Raw genomic sequence first — 7,996 nt, 5'->3', positions numbered from 1 at the left:
TTGCTTGCCGCTTTACCGCTTCAACAAAATGGCGCCGTTGCCGGGGATTGGTTGAGATTAATCGCATTGCGATGGTTTTATGTTTTAAGTTTCGTATAGTTTTGATTAAGTGTTTGGGCAGGTCATTTTCTTTAGGTTGCGTTTGAGGCGAAAGCATTGGCGTACCGCGAGGAAGTTTCTTACCATTCGCGAAACAATAAAGGCGTCGAGCTAACGACGTTAAACGAGCGCTTGTTGGGAGGCACCCCAACGGTTTTATTTTTCTGTTTTTCTGTAATTGAGTTGTGTAGGTGTTAAGTGGTGGCTCACTGGAAAATCTGTCTTTTTAGACTGGTCTGGTTTTTCTGGTGTAGCGCGCGTCGCGCGCTCATGGGTGCGTCGCGCGCTGGGTTGCTTTTGGCCAGTGACCTCTTTTTAGCGGGTCACTCGGCTCGCCTTTTTCCCACTTACACCAAGGCTTTATAGTATAGTATTTTATCGATTTATTTTTAATTCTTTTGTTTGTGTTTAGACTCAAATTTTGGCCCGATTACTTGGAGTCGCATTTGGTAATTCTTCGATTTTGATTGATTCAACAAGCCGGTTGTGCGGTAATGATTGATCGAATTTGTACGTTGCAAGGTACTCGTTTATCGCTTTCTATAGCATAGCATGTTTAGGAGACTTTTCATTTGTACAATTTTCATACTATTCATTCTTTTTGCATAACTTGCTCATGACTTGAATCACAATTAGTTTTTCCTTTTTACCATAAATGTGAGGTTGCTTTCCATTGTGTATATATGTGAGTGACCGACATTTCTTGTTTTAACTGGATATTATTATGTTTAATCTTTCGTCTGTATTGATTTTGTGAATGCACGAAAGTGATCAAGGCACTTGTTTGATTTTGAGCACAACTACCATAAGCCAAATATCATTTTACCTTGTGAGTGTGTGACCATTAGTACCCCCTTTGAGCCTTTTTGTCATTGTCCATTTTGTTTTTGAACTTGAGAAATAGTTCACCCTTTTTGATGGATTTTGATTATCTTTGTTTTCTTGACCTTAACTATGATGTTTAGATGGATTTTTACCTTGCCTTAGAAAGTAGGGAGTATTCACTTTATGTTATGGTTGAATTCAAGTTGGGGAGAGGATGTTTGCTTGCTTATGTTGTGATTGATGTGAGGTTAAGAAAAGAAAAGAAAAAAAATGTGAAAAAGAAAGAAAAGAAAAAGAAAGAAAAAAGAGAAAAATTTGAAGAAAAAAAAATCAAAAAGAGTTTGGAATAAGATTTGTGTTAATAAGTATTGTGTTTGGTGTGAAACTTGTGATGAAGAAGAAAGTTGGATTGAAATTGTATTGTTTGAAACTTTGTGAAAGTAATTACTCCCTTAGGTTTAGGCAAGTTTTTGTTTCGATTAGCTTTAGGACTTATCATTTGTTTGTTAACCGAGCCACATTACAACCTTGAAAGCCCTTGTGATTCGTGCCGTTGCATTTTCGATACTATTTTTGGATGAATGCATAATTTTGTCTATTGTTTGCAAGATTGTTGGATGAGTGTTCAAAGTCCTCACCTTTCGGTGTTTTTCATCTACCGATGAGTTTTTGCTAGGCGTGATTCATTATTGAGCTTGTTTTGTTTTAGGATGTTTTGTATGAATTTTTGTACTTAGGAATCGTTTCATTTTCATGTTGTCGTTGTAGGATAGTGGTAAGTATTTACTTTGTTCGTACGTTTTTGTTTGAACCGTACAATTGTTTCGTTTTTCTAAATCATGTTGATTCTTGATTCTTTTGATTTTTACTTTTGCGATTGGAGTGTTTGGCCCTGTTTGAGGACAAACAGATTCTAGTTGGGGAGAGTTGTTAAGTGCCAAATTGTGTTATTTTGAGTATGTAAATAGTGGCACTTATCAATGTTTTTTGTTAATACCGTTTGAATAATTCCCCGTTTTTGTGTAAATACGTATACTTTGTGAATAGATGTATTTTCATACCCTTTTATACCATTTGATAGTTTTGTTGTATTTTTGTAGGTATTCTTGCGTTTTTGGAGCCTTGAGGAATAAAGTGTCGAAGACACGGCTGCGAGAGCAAAGAGGAAATAATTCTGCTGTTCTGGTGCAGGGCGCTTCGCGCGCTGTAGGGCGCGTCGCGCCCTCTTTGAGTTTGAAGAACATAAGCTGGCAGAAGTTAGGGCGCGTCGCGCCGGATTAGGGCGCGTCGCGCGCTAGGTCGGTTTGGTAAATTTATACTGGGCGCGTCGCACTGAAGTAGGGCGCGTCGCGCCCACTGCGAAACTCTGTTTTGTATAAATAGTTAATAACAGATTTTTTAGGTTTTTTTATCACCTCTTCTTGACAAGTTGAGCTCTGATCCTTTCTTGGTAGTTTAGAGGCTTAGGAAACACCATTGGGTGCGACATCATGTGGATTGATCATGGATCTGACTCGATTTCATTGTACCGGTGAGATCTTTCCGATTCATCTTCTCTCTTCCCTTTGTTTCATTCCAATGGTGGGTGTTGTATGTATATTTCTACTCTTATTGTATGTATATTTGTGGATCTTGGGATCGTTTATATATTCGCTTTACAAATCTTCATTGTTGTTGTTCTTGATCTTTTTGCTTAAATGCTCTGGATTTGTGTTGTTGCAGACATGGACACCATAGATCTTGATTAGGAATGATAGCTGTTAGTTTCTGGGTTGCAGACATGGATTCAGGACTAACAATCTTAGTGGGTATCGAGTCTAATGCCTCCGTGTTGTTTGTGTCGGTGGAGAAATTGCTGATGTGAATAGTACGGTTGAGCTTTCGTCGGTGTTGCAGACATGGACACTGATGTGGCATCTCGAATGATGCCCGGTGATGTTGATGCGTATTATGAGTGTCGAGCGATAGATCTTCAGATTTAAGTATTCGACGGGTAGAACTAAATGCAACTCCATAACTATTTCTCTTAGACTATTGAGATTGTTTATCTGCTTTTATTTGCTTTTCCCGCATTTACTTTTCCGCACCCAAATCATGAAACTTAGAACGCGAGATAGTCGAACGGCAGTTCTTCTCACCAATCTCTGTGGACACGATAATTCCCGGATAAATATTTCCAAATCTTTTGTTGCTTGCCGCTTTACCGCTTCAACAAAATGGCGCCGTTGCCGGGGATTGGTTGAGATTAATCGCATTGCGATGGTTTTATGTTTTAAGTTTCGTATAGTTTTGATTAAGTGTTTGGGCAGGTCATTTTCTTTAGGTTGCGTTTGAGGCGAAAGCATTGGCGTACCGCGAGGAAGTTTCTTACCATTCGCGAAACTATAAAGGCGTCGAGCTAACGACGTTAAACGAGCGCTTGTTGGGAGGCACCCCAACGGTTTTATTTTTCTGTTTTTCTGTAATTGAGTTGTGTAGGTGTTAAGTGGTGGCTCACTGGAAAATCTGTCTTTTTAGACTGGTCTGGTTTTTCTGGTGTAGCGCGCGTCGCACGCTCATGGGTGCGTCGCGCGCTGGGTTGCTTTTGGCCAATGACCTCTTTTTAACGGGTCACTCGGCTCGCCTTTTTCCCACTTACACCAAGGCTTTATAGTATAGTATTTTATCGATTTATTTTTAATTCTTTTGTTTGTGTTTAGACTCAAATTTTGGCCCGATTACTTGGAGTCGCATTTGGTAATTCTTAGATTTTGATTGATTCAACAAGCCGGTTGTGCGGTAATGATTGATCGAATTTGTACGTTGCAAGGTACTCGTTTATCGCTTTCTATAGCATAGCATGTTTAGGAGACTTTTCATTTGTACAATTTTCATACTATTCATTCTTTTTGCATAACTTGCTCATGACTTGAATCACAATTAGTTTTTCCTTTTTACCATAAATGTGAGGTTGCTTTCCATTGTGTATATATGTGAGTGACCGACATTTCTTGTTTTAACTGGATATTATTATGTTTAATCTTTCGTCTGTATTGATTTTGTGAATGCACGAAAGTGATCAAGGCACTTGTTTGATTTTGAGCACAACTACCATAAGCCAAATATCATTTTACCTTGTGAGTGTGTGACCATTAGTACCCCCTTTGAGCCTTTTTGTCATTGTCCATTTTGTTTTTGAACTTGAGAAATAGTTCACCCTTTTTGATGGATTTTGATTATCTTTGTTTTCTTGACCTTAACTATGATGTTTAGATGGATTTTTACCTTGCCTTAGAAAGTAGGGAGTATTCACTTTATGTTATGGTTGAATTCAAGTTGGGGAGAGGATGTTTGCTTGCTTATGTTGTGATTGATGTGAGGTTAAGAAAAGAAAAAGAAAAGAAAAAAAATGTGAAAAAGAAAGAAAAGAAAAAGAAAGAAAAAAGAGAAAAATTTGAAGAAAAAAAAATCAAAAAGAGTTTGGAATAAGATTTGTGTTAATAAGTATTGTGTTTGGTGTGAAACTTGTGATGAAGAAGAAAGTTGGATTGAAATTGTATTGTTTGAAACTTTGTGGAAGTAATTACTCCCTTAGGTTTAGGCAAGTTTTTGTTTCGATTAGCTTTAGGACTTATCATTTGTTTGTTAACCGAGCCACATTACAACCTTGAAAGCCCTTGTGATTCGTGCCGTTGCATTTTCGATACTATTTTTGGATGAATGCATAATTTTGTCTATTGTTTGCAAGATTGTTGGATGAGTGTTCAAAGTCCTCACCTTTCGGTGTTTTTCATCTACCGATGAGTTTTTGCTAGGCGTGATTCATTATTGAGCTTGTTTTGTTTTAGGATGTTTTGTATGAATTTTTGTACTTAGGAATCGTTTCATTTTCATGTTGTCGTTGTAGGATAGTGGTAAGTATTTACTTTGTTCGTACGTTTTTGTTTGAACCGTACAATTGTTTCGTTTTTCTAAATCATGTTGATTCTTGATTCTTTTGATTTTTACTTTTGCGATTGGAGTGTTTGGCCCTGTTTGAGGACAAACAGATTCTAGTTGGGGAGAGTTGTTAAGTGCCAAATTGTGTTATTTTGAGTATGTAAATAGTGGCACTTATCAATGTTTTTTGTTAATACCGTTTGAATAATTCCCCGTTTTTGTGTAAATACGTATACTTTGTGAATAGATGTATTTTCATACACTTTTATACCATTTGATAGTTTTGTTGTATTTTTGTAGGTATTCTTGCGTTTTTGGAGCCTTGAGGAATAAAGTGTCGAAGACACGGCTGCGAGAGCAAAGAGGAAATAATTCTGCTGTTCTGGTGCAGGGCGCTTCGCGCGCTGTAGGGCGCGTCGCGCCCTCTTTGAGTTTGAAGAACATAAGCTGGCAGAAGTTAGGGCGCGTCGCGCCGGATTAGGGCGCGTCGCGCGCTAGGGCGGTTTGGTAAATTTATACTGGGCGCGTCGCACTGAAGTAGGGCGCGTCGCGCCCACTGCGAAACTCTGTTTTGTATAAATAGTTAATAACAGATTTTTTAGGTTTTTTTATCACCTCTTCTTGACAAGTTGAGCTCTGATCCTTTCTTGGTAGTTTAGAGGCTTAGGAAACACCATTGGGTGCGACATCATGTGGATTGATCATGGATCTGACTCGATTTCATTGTACCGGTGAGATCTTTCCGATTCATCTTCTCTCTTCCCTTTGTTTCATTCCAATGGTGGGTGTTGTATGTATATTTCTACTCTTATTGTATGTATATTTGTGGATCTTGGGATCGTTTATATATTCGCTTTACAAATCTTCATTGTTGTTGTTCTTGATCTTTTTGCTTAAATGCTCTGGATTTGTGTTGTTGCAGACATGGACACCATAGATCTTGATTAGGAATGATAGCTGTTAGTTTCTGGGTTGCAGACATGGATTCAGGACTAACAATCTTAGTGGGTATCGAGTCTAATGCCTCCGTGTTGTTTGTGTCGGTGGAGAAATTGCTGATGTGAATAGTACGGTTGAGCTTTCGTCGGTGTTGCAGACATGGACACTGATATGGCATCTTGAATGATGCCCGGTGATGTTGATGCGTATTGTGAGTGTCGAGCGATAGATCTTCAGATTTAAGTATTCGACGGGTAGAACTAAATGCAACTCCATAACTATTTCTCTTAGACTATTGAGATTGTTTATCTGCTTTTATTTGCTTTTCCCGCATTTACTTTTCCGCACCCAAATCATGAAACTTAGAACGCGAGATAGTCGAACGGCAGTTCTTCTCACCAATCTCTGTGGACACGATAATTCCCGGATAAATATTTCCAAATCTTTTGTTGCTTGCCGCTTTACCGCTTCAACAATCTTTTTGTCTGTCATGCCTCATGCCATGTAGGGGTGGCAAGATATGGATTGGATAGTTAATGGATGGACCAAACCAATCCATTAATCCATTACCAATCCACTAAACTCTTTTAATAAAAATAAAATCCAATTCCATCCATTAAAGAATAAAATTCATCCATTAACATATTTCTAATGGATAGATATCCATTCATAAAATAATAATTTAAATAGTCTAAAATATTTTTTAAATTTCATAAAAAAGATTAAATATTCTAAAATATTTTTTCCGTTCTTCTGAAAAAACTCGAATTTTTCGTTTTTCTGAAAAAAAATTAGTCTTTTCATATTTTTCGAAAAAACTCGATTTTTTTGTTTTTTCTGGAAAAAAACTCGACTATTCGTTTTTCTAAAAAAACTCAATTTTTTCGTTTTTCTGGAATAAAAACTCGACTTTCTTGTTTTTCTCAAAAAACTCGATTTTTTCGTTTTTCTGAAAAAAAACTCGACTTTTCTTATTTCTGAAAAGAAAAACCCTTTTTTTTCTTTGTTTTTTTAGAAAAAAATCAATTTTTGTTTTTCCGAAAAAACTTGATTTTTTCGTTTTGCGGGGAAAAAACTCGACTTTTCTTGTTTTTCTAAAAAAACTCGATTTTTTCGTTTTTCTGGAAAAAAACGCAACTTTTTTCGTAAAAACTTGATTTTTTTGTTTTTATAGGAAAAAATTCACTCTTCGTTTTTCAGAAAAAACTTGATTTTTTCGTTTTTCAGGAAAAAACTTGATTTTTTTCGTTTTTCGGGAAAAATTCGACTTTCTTGTTTTTCTAAAAAAAACTCGTTTTTCTGAAAAAAAACTCGATTTTTTTCATTTTTTTTTAAAAAACTCGATTTTTTCGTTTTTCTGAAGAAAAAAAAACCCGATTTTTGGTTTTTTCGAAAAAACTCATTTTTTTCGTTTTTCTTGAAAAAAACTCGACTTTTTTGTTTTTCGAGAAAAGGATCGACGAGTGTCTAAGCAACCTGTCCAGTCACCATCGGAGTAACCATGCAATTGCAGTGTGGAATCACGAGGAAGCAGGATGCCACGTGCTGGACATGATTTGAGATACCTTGGGACACGACAAGCAGCTTTGAAGTGTGTAACTGTACGATTGGATAAGTATTGACTTAGTTGCTGCGTACAAAAAGTGATATCTGGCCTGGCGGCATTAAGGTATAAGAGTCTTCCTATAAGTCTTCGATAAGAAGGAATGTCGTGATAGGCTTCACTCGAATCATGGTGCAATTTGATGGTTGGATCAGCAGGAGTAGAGACAGGTTTTGAGTCAAGGAAACCAGAGTCCTCAATCAAATCCAAGCAATATTTGCGTTGATAAAGAAGAATGCCAGCTTGAGAATGAGCAACTTCGATACCTAAGAAATATTTCAGTTTGCCAAGATCCTTGATCTGGAATGTGGTGTAAAGCCATTTTTATTGAGTGTAATTCTGCATGATCATTGCCAGTGACAATGACATTGTAACACCCCAAATCTACCCGATAAATTATATGGAAAATCAGAGTATAAATTCCAAACAAGTCCATTTGAGGTATCACATATTCGTCATCTCAAAAACATTTACGGCTTACTTGCCTTCATATAGATACATAGCACAAGAATTTAAAACGATAATCAAATCATTACAAAAAAATCACTTTGTTTAAATTCAATAATTAACTCGCAGCGGAATCAACAAACTTCATAACTATTCAAATCAAGT

Source organism: Vicia villosa, linkage group LG1 (assembly GCF_029867415.1).
Source record: "Vicia villosa cultivar HV-30 ecotype Madison, WI linkage group LG1, Vvil1.0, whole genome shotgun sequence".
Lineage (NCBI taxonomy): Eukaryota > Viridiplantae > Streptophyta > Magnoliopsida > Fabales > Fabaceae > Vicia > Vicia villosa.
Note: the sequence above shows the minus strand (reverse complement) of the source record.